Genomic DNA, 12328 nt, shown 5'->3' with positions numbered 1-12328 from the left:
GAACATTTTTGAATGTTGAAGCATGCCAGACTCTTGTGTTTTTTTTGTTTTTTAATAAGGGATTGTGGACGTCTCACGTGGGAGGACCGGTGGCACATAGAGGGCGGTGCTTCCAAGGCCACAGAGCCAGGAAGGGGCAGTCAGAGTTTGTACAGGCACTTCTGATGCCTGGGGCCAGGTACCCTTAGGCGACACTCCCACAGGCTTTGATGTCCACACAGGAGTTACTGGGGCACCGGATGTGTGAGTGACTCTGGAGGGGAGATGGACCGGCTGAGCCCAGCTGACTTCCTGTCACTACTGTCTTGTGACAGTAAGAAGGATATGGGTACCACTTTCCCCACAGGGTCAGCGTGGGGATGGAGGCCCAGTTACCCTCCCTCGGGGCACTTAGTTATTTCCGGGGATGAAGGGGCCTCTCTGCCTCTACTGTTTTCCCTTGAGGAAAATGCGCGCGCGCGGCAGCGCGCACACACACACACACACACACACACACACACAAGCTGGGCCCCTGGGCGGCTGATGATGGCTCCTTTGCCTAGTCTTCATTCCTATCACATCTTATTCCCATCCCTGGTCCTGCTCATAAACACTTCAGTCTCACAGGCCCAGTTGGAAAGAAAATGTTTTTGAAAATAATTCTGGAGTTTTATAGGTCAAAGTCAAGAGCAGCCTTATGTGCCAGCTGAGAATGAGCAGCCAGTGGGAAGAGCCATTTTCAGGGCATGGGCTTTATAAAGCCCTTAAATGATGCTCAGCAGCCTCCTGATGTTTGAGCAGGACTTCTGGGCTGGGTTCTGCTTCAGCTGTTTTATGAGTGCCCGGAAATTGTGTACATGGTCCTGTGTCTGTTGGTAGTTTTCTTCTGTCAGGGTCTGAGCAGAGCCTCTGACTTTAAAATGATTCATCATGCTGGTCTGGAGAGAGTCGATGTTAAACCTGCTGGCTTTTCCTGAAAGGATAAAAAGGTAATGAATATTCATTATGCATTACATCCATTATCCTTGGAAATCCACAGTCATATCATCATTATCATGCTTTATTTAATAGACAGGAGCATTAAGTCTGGATAGGATGAAGGGAAATATAGGGGCTTCTGAGTTCAGCAGATCTTTATGGGATGGGTCTTCACCGAGTCCTTGCGTTGAGGGATAATGTAAAGACAGAAAGGGACTGTATGAGCTTTGGCAGTGCTGGGCCCTGGCTCATGTTAATTTGGGCTCTACCGCTGAGCTACAGTTCCAGTCTTGGATATTCTGAGACAAAGCTCTCTCTGTGTAGCTGGCTTTGAACATGACTGGCCTTGAATTCAAGTTCTTCCTGCCTCTGGCCCCCTGCGTGCTGGGACACAGGCAGAGCTACTGTGCCTTACTTCTCCCTCTCATCTTTTACTCACAGTTGCATGCCAGCGTCGCCATTCTGGGTGGAGCAGCATGGGCATTCTGAGAGCCCTCTTCCTGCATCGGTTCAGCTCTGCCTGTCACAGACACCCTGACGAGCAGATCCCTGAGGACTCAGGGCATTGTCACTAAGTTAATGTCTTAACAGCAAATTCATCTGTTATCTTAACAGTTCTGGAGCTTACAGGGGTCTCACTAAGATAAATCCAAGTGTCTCCAGCACTAGACTTCTTCCAGGAACTGCTAGCAGTGAACGTATTTCCTTGTCCTTTTCAGCCTTATCTATGGCCCTATCTTCTTCCATCTTCAAAGCCAGCAACGACAGGTTGAATCCTCACAGGACCTCACTCCAGCCTCTTCTTCTGCTTCTCCCTAAGGATCCTTGTGATTATGCTGAAAACACTCAGATAGATGAAGATTCTCCTTTGCTCCGTAACATAGTCACAGACACCAACAACTAATGTGGGTTATTCTGTCTAATACACCCAGGCACCAAAGAAAGAGCTGCCTTTGTTCCTCTAGTTACTGTAGGCACCGTTTTTGATAGTGCTCAGTTATATACAGCTTACTTTGAAGAGCACGGTCCTTGTGATCGGGACATCAAAGGGCCATGAAGGTTGCAGGTTCTTTGATCTCATCCTCCCCTTCTAGAGGGACACGGTTCACAGGCTGTGTCCCGTGGACCATGAATAGCTCCTAGAGCAGCATCTCTTAGGAAACATTCAAAGATATCTGATGTTGACAGTGTTTGAACATCTACCTTTGGCCAGGTCCCCAGGGTAACAACATGTTACCAAAAGATGACCTGGAGGCAGTATGAGATCTGGAAACTGTCGGATGAGCATTTTGCTTTGGATGGAGATGAGGAGAGATTCGTGGCCTGCCCAGAATACAAATGTCACCTTCCCTTCTGTACCCCATACAACTGTGTATGTGCAGTGTGTGAACATGGACAGAGAACAGGACATCTGCTAATGACTACAGACATAAGCAGCAGGTGCTCAATCACGGAAGAAAGTGCGGAGGTGGGGAAAGGGCCTGGTCATTTGGCTCATGGTCACTTGTGACTGTATTGGGTTTAAGGTCTTGCGGGGAAACATGTCTCAAGGTGAGGTTTGAGTGGTGTTGAGACCTCATTAGCTAATTGTTGCTGAGTCCTAACGGCTTCCTCAGGGGAGGGGTGACGAGAAGTCAACAACTGACCTCGGGAGTCAGGTGAAAGGCAAACAGACTCGTTTATTTAGTAACAGGGAAAGCCTTATATACCCTCCTCCCAGCATGGCTGTGTCCTGGTGACATTGCATCATCACCCTCATTGGGCTGGGCATGATCAGGGCTCTGACCAGCACCTGTTGCTAGGCCTCAGGCAGACTCCAGGTTGGCTCATAAGGAAGTACTTAGGGTGGCATTTCCTCGACCCTGTGGGCCTGTCCCCTACAGCTAATTGCATAGGTTGGAGAGACTTTTGTTTTGTTTCTGATGCTGCTGGGAAAACATTCTTTTCAGTGATTATGGGGAGTCTTGACTTTACAGGAAGCCCTTAGGCCGGGAATATGGAATCTAGGGAGAAGGTACCCAACTTTGTAACTAATAGCGCTTGGTATAAAAGTAAAAATAGGATACTTTTTAACAGTTATTAAGAATTTTAAGGACTTGATGCTCAGCTCTGTGATAGGGTGTGCTTAGAAAACAAGCAATAAAACAGGCAATACAAAAATTCAAGATGACGACAGCAGCATATTTAAACAAGCACGGTTCCCTTCTGACGTGAGGTCCTGTGTTATCACACTGACACATTCACGGAGCTTCCCTGCCCAGAAGTAAGCTATGTCCTGTGTGCCACCAGCATGCTGAATGTTGACAAGGTTGTTTAAGGCCCCTTTTCAGGGATGGACAGAGCCAAGGCTCTTTGCTCTGACTGTTCCCTTCTAAACATGAAGTGTGTCTGCCTGCACTGGATGTTTGAATGTCAGTTTGGAGATGTGTTTCCAGTCAGCATCCCTGAGTCATGAACCAGAGGCCCACACCTCCCAGCTCCATCCTCGTCATAATCCATCCTAAGGGCAGCTGCTGTCCCAGGTCACAGTGAAACAAAGGGTCTGGAGTCATTGATAGGACAGCAGTGGTTCCAATGTATTTGGAGACATCTTCGAATTCATCCTTGAATAACTTTATTTTTTTTTTGTCTTAAACATTAGGTAATACCTGTTCATTAGAGGTGCTCTAGAACATATAAACAAGCAAAACAAAGGATGACTTTGTCTCTCCATCCTAGAGAGAGCAGTTGTTGATGACCATTTGGACGGAGGTCATCAGACCCTTTTTCCTCTTTTTTTTTTTATTTAATTTTAACTTTATTTTATGTGCATTGATGTGAAGCTGTCAGATCCTGGGGAACTGAACTTACAGACAGTTGTGAGCTGCCATGTGGGTGCTGGGAATTGAACCTGGTCCTCTGGAAGAGCAGCCAGTGCTCTTAACTTTTGAGCTGTCTCTCCAGGCCCCTAACTACAGTCTTGTTCCTACAATCACATGTAGTCCTGGTTTAGGTATCTGTTCTTTTCTCTCTCTCTCTTTTTTTTTTAAATTTAACACACCATAGACAATGCTTTACGTCCATTGATGTGGATTATGGATTATGTAGGTTTAAAGAAAATAAGATTAAAAAACCACATTTATTTATTGGGTGTTTCATGGCAGAAAAGAACTGGGGAGTCAGGTCTCTAATTTCACCCTGTAGGTTCAGGGATCAAACCGAGGTGGCCAGGCTTGGCGGTACATAACTACCCGCTGAGCCAGCTTGCTAGCTGTCTTTTAAGGGCAGTGTAGGGCCCCAGGGTTCGGGTGTAGTTCACTTCCCAGTCCCTCTTTTGTTATAGTACTGCTATTAAACAGCTGTGCTCCATCTCAGTGGGTTCATCTCCCTGCACATCTGTCATGGTTTGGATATGAAGTGAGTCCCATTTCCCCGCAAGGCATGTGTGTTCAAGGCTTAATCCTCAGCACCATGTCGAGAGGTGGGACTTTAGGGGTGTGATTGGCCTGTGAGCTCACAGACTGAATGGTGAATCCATTGATGGATTTATTTTGTCAAAATACAGAAATCCGCCTGCCTCTGCTCCCGAGTGCTGGGATTAAAGGCGTGCGCCACCACCGCCAGCTCATTGATGGATCTTTAGGAGGTGGTGGAAACTCTGGAAGGTGGGGTCTGGTTGCAGGACGCCAGTTGCTGATGGCGCACCTCGACGGGCATGGCTTTTTTTGGTTTCCTCCTCTTTGTGCCACGGTGTCCCGGCTACCAGGAAGCAAATGCCTCTCCTCTCCTCTGCCTTTTCCACCATGATATTCCTGCCTTGCCATGGGCCTAACAGCGCTGAAGCCAGCAGGGACTAAAACCCTTGAGACTGAGAACAAATAAAGCAAAGTGTGTTCATTGTTTTATAAATCTGTCCTACGCCATCTGTATTTTCCTCTGTTAATGTATCTTTTTAAGTGAATCTGCTCTGATAGTTTGTCACGGTGACAGAAAAGGACCAGTACATCTTTGACAGTCTCCCCAGACTCCATCCTTGATGCATTTTCACTGAGGCTGAAGGCCGGTGATTCTCCACAGAGGGACTCTTCCTCACAAAGAGGAGTTTGGGGGCCAGAGAGCAGTATGCCAGCAAGGGCTGCAGAACAAAACCCTGCCTCAGAAAAAAATCAAAACCAAACCAAACAAAAAGACCGTTTTCTTATATAGCCACGTTCAATCCTTTCTGCATATTTTAAATTGCTTTTCCAGCATCTCCAGGTGACTCCTCCTTCTGAGGGAAAATCCTTCACCCACAGGAGCGGAATCTGTGCTGTGTCAAGCTGTGCCTAGTAGGCCACAGAAGCTTGAGCTGATGCTTACAGCCCTGCGATGTCCTATTGGTTTCATTTCCATCATAAAACGTCAAATCTCCTGTGAAGTTCTGACATATTTATGAGTCTGGGAAAACATTGCTTGCCTGGCTCACACCAGTTCCCTGACTAATCTACACTGGTACAATGGCATCTCGTCAATTTATTAACCCCCAGTTCTATTAAAAGACTAAGTGGAAGGAATTTAATGATGCTTCTAGTCCCACTCTGCCGTTAAACTGACTGAGGACCACAGAGAGCCGTTAGGACTGGAGCCTGGGGCCTTGCTCTGGACTTGGCAGTCCCCAGCAGGGCTGTTTCATCATTTTACACTCATTATCCCCTTTTACCCCAAGGATATAGGTATATAAAATAGCTATAACACATCAAACATTCCTGATAATAAATCATAAGAAACTTTAAACAATTCTGTGTTATACAGATAATTTTACTGCTTGTTAAAATATAAAAGCAAATTTGCGTACTAATGAGATGGATGGGCTTGTTTTCACATTAAGAACTGAATCTTGGCTCAGTATTGGATGCATGGATGGGAGCATCTTCCACACTTTTCAAAGTGTGTCAGTCGCTGATTTTGTAACCATCAATGCTGAGAAGGCCATTTTCCATAAATACATAATACAAAGTGGCAGAACTGTGTTTAGGGCCATTTCAGAAACTGCTAGCCACCCTGCTCTAACCCCAAGACAACCACTTGCAGGACTCTGGTCTCTGCTCCACCAAGCAGGTCCCAGGGATCGAACTCAGGTTTGTCCTTGTCCTCTGAGCTATCTCATTGGTCCTCAAATAGCAATTTTTAAAAAACCGAACATTCTAGTGCAATACAACCCAAAGATGTAATCTGATACTTACGTACTGAGGACATATTGCAACTTGCAAGCTATTACAAGAGAAGAAAACTTCGTATGCTAATAAAGCGCCGCAGTTTTATAAAATACAGCAAGGTCGAGTCTGAACTGGATCGCAGGGCGTGAGGGCAGGCACAGGGCAGCCTGCATGGCGTGTGTTCAGAACCAACGCTGCGGCGAGGCTGCACAGCACAACAAGAGTGTGTGTTGCTAGGTGTGCCGTGGAGTCCTTATGCACACGTTTCCTTTTTTGTCTGTTTGTAAAGCCTGTGGTCATGGCAACACTTTAATTTCAGATTATTTTTGCGTTCTAGTTCCTTTAAAATATGCTTGATTTCGAAATCATTTTTGGTCCTTGCACCATTAGAAACCTTTAACCATAAGCAGTTTTTTCACCCACCCCTGCATGTCGTCAACCCCCATTTCAGAAGCTGGGCAGTAGAGAGGGTGAGTCCAGAATGCTTGAGTGAAGGTGCAGGGAGAGAAAAACCTCTGGCCACCACTGGACCCTCCGGACACCACCAGGCCTTCTGGCCCTCACTGGGCCCTCCGTTTTTTTCTCCTGCCTTAATACAACGAGGTTCTGCAGGAGGTTTTCTGTGAAGAAAAGGCATTCTACTTCAAAAGCTAAATCAGGTCTGGAGGGGTTTGAAGCCAGGCTAAGCGTCACTCAGCATGTTGCTCTCAGATCCAGGCTGTGGCGTGATCAGCCAGCTTGTGTCCAAGGCACGCCCAACTCCTCCAGCTCCTACCATGAGGCCTCTTCTCTTCTTCACCTTGATTTTCCTCCTCCCTCTCCCCTCCCCCCCCTCCTTCTTTCCATGCGTGCATGTGCGTGCGCGTGTGTATTTTGAGACAGGATCTCAGAATTAGCTTCAATGGCCTCAAATGAGAGATTTTCTTCCCAGCCTCCTGTTGCGCGTGGTTCACTTCCTTTTTCTCTTTCCCTCCTCTCTCCTCATCTTCCTTTAACACACTTTATAACATTCATTTATGGAGGCAGGTGTTCGTGTGGGCATGAACATTCCTTAGCCTGAATGTGGAGGTCCGAGGACCTTCTGCAGCTGGTTCTCTCACACTGTGTGGGTCCTGGCCTTGAACTCGGGCCACCTGGCTTGGTAGCCAGCACCCTTACCCATTCTCCTCCTCTCCTTCTGTTTTCATCACCAGGCCGGATCTCCAGAAGCTCAGGGAGGCCTTGAACTTGCAGAGGGCACCTTCCTGCCTTATGATGATACGAGTCAGAGACCCACCCAAGAGGGAAGGGCTGGGAAGGTGATTGGGGGCTTCAGTTCAGTTCTCAGGAGGGTTGTGGAGGAAGGAATCAGATTCAGTGTCTACCCAGAATGCCTTCTCCGTTGCTTCTGCCGCCAGTCATGCCCCTCAGATGCACCTTTGTTAACTGAAACCTCACCGTGTCTCTTTCTCCTTATGCTGACCACGTCCTCCATTAGCCAGACCTCCAGTGCTGTGGAAACACTTTGCTGACCTTAGCCCCTGGGGTAAGACTTCTGGGTGAAGTCTGAAACTTGGAAGAGGACAGGGGGTGGGGGTGGGGCTGTGGGAAGGTGCTGAGGAGAGATGGCGTCAGGGTGGGAGTTATGTGATCTGTGAAGGAAGTGCAGGCAAGTCCACAGAGAACAGAGGGATTCCCGAGACCACAACGGTGGTGGCGACCACACGGTGGTGGTGACCCCTCTGCCGGCCTGTCGGTGCCTGTGGGGTGTTCTTCCTTGGTTGTGGACAGAAACTCAGTATCAAATGGAGAGAGAGAACCCAGGATAGAACAGATTAGACTAACCTGAGAAGGGAGAAGGCAAGATCAGGCTTTCGAGAACTTTGGGAAGATTCTCCTCGCTGGCAGCTCGGAAGACAGAAGTCACTGGCCACGATACTGGTGTGGTTGACAGCGGCAGTTTGCAAAGCCGGAAGAGCTGTCGTACCCCCTCTCCTGCTTCCAGGCCTAATAACCTGCAGATCTTGACATCCTCTAGTTTATTAACTGCTCATCAAGAACCCAGCACGGGGGCTGGAGAGATGGCTCAGAGGTTAAGAGCACTGACTGCTCTTCCAGAGGTCCTGAGTTCAATTCCCAGCAACCACATGGTGGCTCAAACCATCTGTAGTGAGATCTGGCGCCCTCTTCTGTATACATAATAAATAAATCTAAAAAAAAAGAAAGAAAGAAAAAAGAAAAGAAAAAAGAATAAAAAGAACCCAGCACCGGCTTCCCAACAGCGTCTCTCAGACTGGCAAAAGTTATGCACAGTGATCTCAATGTTGTTGCGCTGTTGCCTGGGCTTAGAAAGGTCTGTGCGGGGAATAGCTGATGAATAGCTGATATTTGGAATCCTCCAGTGTCCTGGTGCCTGTTTCCCACAATGCTGCTGTCTGAGCCACCTCTTACACTCTGTCTTAGGTGCTGAGTTATAAACAGGGGTGAAGCCAGGCAGTGGCCTGCCCTCAGGAGACCTCCTGTCTCGGTGAGGAGAGGCACAGCAGTGTGACAAGAGCAAACGTCAACATGAGCTGGCCGACTCTGCTCCCCATTGATGGTTTGGATGATGAGCTGCCCGGGAGTCTGAAAGAGCAGGGCTGGGATGCCAGAGAAAGGTCCCTGTGCATCACGGGACTTGAGTATTAAAAACAGAGAGAGCTATGTCCTGTGGTGGCGTTTGGGAGGCTGAGGCAAGAGGATCTCAGTTCGAGGCCAGCCTGGGCTACACTGTGAGATCCTGTTGTCGGTGGTCTCTGGGTGCTTCTTGGTGTCTTGTCCAAAGAATTGAAGAGAAGAACACCAACAGCAAAAGGAGCAAGGATTTTTATTTAGAAGCAAAGTGAAAGTACAGACTAGATACTCTGCATGGGGACAGTGGGTTACTCAGGTTAAGAATGCTCAGGACAGCTGCTTACTCCAGGGCTTCCTGCTGTGGTCCTGAAGGAGTCAGTTGCTAAGGGGCCGGCGGTGGGTGATTGTCTGTTTGGAGTAACACACGTGGGTTACAGAAGCTTTGTTCGCCGCAACGCATCCTTTCCTGTGATGCATCTGATTTTGAGCACAGGCACATCCAATCGTGAATAGGCATAAGATGGCAAACAGGGTCTGTCTTTGTTCCCTACAAATCCATTTCGAGGACACATTTTATTTTACTATGCATGCAAAGAAAACCACTCCAGGCTGGATCAGTTCATTTGCCTACATTTTCCTGATGCATTCCAGGATGTCTTTGGCCACAGAAAAGGGGTTGCCAGGGTGTTGCTAGAAGGAGTGACCCATTGAATTATATGGAGCCAGGTGTGTACACGGCTCAGTGCAGATGGGGGGGTCCAGGTTGCTAAGCGCATTACTGGGAAAGAGGTGTGGGTATAACAGAAGCCGAGCAGAGTCCCAGGTTTCCAATTTATCCCTACGCTGGCTGCTCCAGCTGGTTAAAAAATCAAAAACTAGGAAGAAGAAAGTTCTTGCCATTCGAAGACCAGGTTGCTCACAAATACCAGATGGAAGTGTGTGTGATGTGGGGGTAGCTCAGGGAATGTGCTCTTAGTTCCGGGCCCAGGGAAGAGGGGAATATTGTTTTTAATTTTTTTTTTTTTATTTTATTGGTGTTTTGCCTGGATATATATGAGGGTATTGGGTCCTGGAGTTACAGAGAGTTGTGAGCTGCCATGTGGGTACTGGGAATTGAACCTGGGTCCTCTAGAAGAGCAGTCAGTGCTCTTAACTGCTGAACCATCTCTCCATCCCCTGTGGAGGAATGTTCTAAGAGATGATCTTGGGCTGAGTGTTGGCGGAGTGCTTGCTTGAGGAAGAACTAGGGCATTTTTAAGGCTCGTGATTCCGAGGTGGTTTGAGGTGAAGTGGAACTAAGCCTCAAGCACCCCGGCATCCTGCTACTGCTGTGGAGGCAGCACTACAGGAGGCTGTGTGGAGCAGGACTCTCAAAGGAAGGCATGAACGCAGCTGAAGTTTTCCTGTGTCCACCCAGCTCCTGGTCAGGACAAATCTCTCTCGCCCACCAATCCTGCAGCCTCTCAGACCCAAGTAAAACACACAGAGGCTTCTATTAATTAAAACTGTTTGGCCTAATGGCTCAGGCGTCTTGCTAGCTGGGTCTTACATCTTAAATTAACCCATTTCTATAAATCTATAACTTGCACATAGTTTGTGGCTTATGCTTACTGGTATCTTTATATCTTGTCTCTCATGGTGGCAGCTGGCAGCGTCTCCTGACTCAGCCTTCCACTTCCAGAATCCTCCTCTCTCTTATCCCTCCTATTTGATACTTCCTGCCTGGCTACTGGCCAATCAGCGTTTTATTTATCAATCAATCACAGCAACACATCACAGCATACAGAAAGACATCCCCAGCACATGAAGTCCCAGCCTTGGAGTATCTGCCCTTCTTGTGGAGGAGAGATGGCATTCATTCCAGAGTTCAAAGATAGGTACTGAGCCACTTGGTATATTCTTGATATATCTCAGTGTTCAGAAAGCTTGTATAGCATCATAGTTTCCAGTACAACACATCACACACACACACACACACCACACACACACACACACACACGAGCTCACACAAAGAACAAAAATTTAGTATTGAGATCATCCTACCAGGGGGGGGTTACTGTGATGACTCAGGGGATGAGGTGGGGTAGATTTCATGGACTAAATTCTCTTCTCTAGTAGGCCATATTCTATTCACTCACTCTATTATGAATGGAATCAAGCCAAGCATTGAGAGGCAGAGTGAGTTCCTGGGTATAGAGAAAGAAAAAAAAAAAAAAACCACAGTGGGTCTGACTGGTCCCTGAGAGGCCTGTGAGTGGGGAGTGACCAATAAGGAGCGTTCGAGCAGTCATGACATCAGGCAGCCATTGGTGAAGGTCAGGGAGGTGAATCAGACCACTTTGTGCACTCTTGTTTGTACAGCAGTGTGCCTGCTGGTTCTCACCCTGGGGTATCTCCGTGGCAACGGCAGCTGAAGCCAGGCATGAGTGGCTCCAAGTGTTCACGCCTGCTGGGGCTCTGTAGGTGAATCTAGCAGCCATTCTAGGCACTGCTCACAACACGCTCTGAGCACTCCCTGAGTTCACCTGATGCTGCCAGGGTTCAGCCAAGACAACTCACTTGCTTTCAGACACACATAGAGCTGTGCCTCTGGCATCCACACTCAACCCTGGCAGGCTGTGACATTGGCTAGTTGATACACAGCTTCTGGAAGAGAGTAGACATTGTGGGTTAAATTGGGTCACCCACATTCACATAGTGAAGTTGTAACCTCCAGTACTTCAGAACAGGACCTCATTGGATTAAAAAAAAAAAAAGTCCTTATGCGATCACTAAATTAAATCAGGTTTTTAGGATGGGCCTTAATCATTATATGCATGTCTCATTAAAGGTGGGAATTTGTACATAGATACTGTATTAGTCAGGGTTCTGTAAGGGAACAGAACTGATAGAATGGATATATATTAAAGGGAAATGTAATAGGCTGGCTTACAGGATGAGGTCTGGCTGGTCTAACGATAGCTGTCTTGCTATGGAAGAAACTAGAAACTGGGTAGTTGTTTGGTCTACGAGTCTGGCTGTGTCCCTGAGCCCTCACAGGAGCCAAGTCTGTTGTCTTGTTACTTGACTCCTGGCCTCCAGAATGGCAGAAAGTGAAGGACTGCTGTTTAAGCCCTAGGCTCTGCTGCTCTAAATCGGTAGGTCAACACTTGAAGTCTTTCAGGTGAGGAGCCTGGGGACCCTGGCTGGCCTCTGATGCATTGCTATTGCCTCTGAGACCCCTTCTAAGTGGTGTCCAGGCCAGTGGTCTGTTAAGTACTAGGAGATCTCAGAAGTGCCGTCATGACTGACTGGCCCTCCACTCCCTTATAGAAATGGTCTAGGCGAGGGTCTGTTCTTTCCTGGCCCTTTGCTTTCCTGGGCTTTTCAGACCCTCTTAGGCATCTCCTGCTGGACAGGCTGTCAGATTTTGGAAAAACAAGCTAAAATGATAAAAATCTCTGTGGATTTTTGTGCTGATATTTGGCAGATTACAAGGATAAATAGCACTTGAATGCACCCAGAAGGTTTTTCCCTCAAACTCCTGGTATAAAGGGCAGGGAATCATTTTTGATTACCATTGCAACAGTGAATTGGCGGCCTGAGAGCGACGGCAGTCATACATG

The 12328-nt window shown here is 47.6% G+C and overlaps 1 long non-coding RNA gene across 1 annotated transcript; it reads right to left on the bottom strand.

The window, feature by feature from the left end:
• Nucleotides 1–636: 636 nt before the first annotated feature.
• On the bottom strand, nucleotides 637–6231 carry LOC119087203. The gene is made up of 2 exons (XR_005090644.1): nucleotides 6159–6231; nucleotides 637–952 (listed from the first exon to the last, which is right to left on the bottom strand). It is a non-coding gene; the product is annotated as an uncharacterized LOC119087203 (long non-coding RNA).
• Nucleotides 6232–12328: the final 6097 nt, after the last annotated feature.

The sequence above is a fragment of the Peromyscus leucopus genome, unplaced genomic scaffold, assembly GCF_004664715.2.
Source record: "Peromyscus leucopus breed LL Stock unplaced genomic scaffold, UCI_PerLeu_2.1 scaffold_298, whole genome shotgun sequence".
In the NCBI taxonomy this organism is placed as follows: Eukaryota; Metazoa; Chordata; class Mammalia; order Rodentia; family Cricetidae; genus Peromyscus; species Peromyscus leucopus.
The sequence above is the reverse complement of the archived record's forward strand: the minus strand, read 5'-3'. Positions and strand labels throughout refer to the sequence as shown.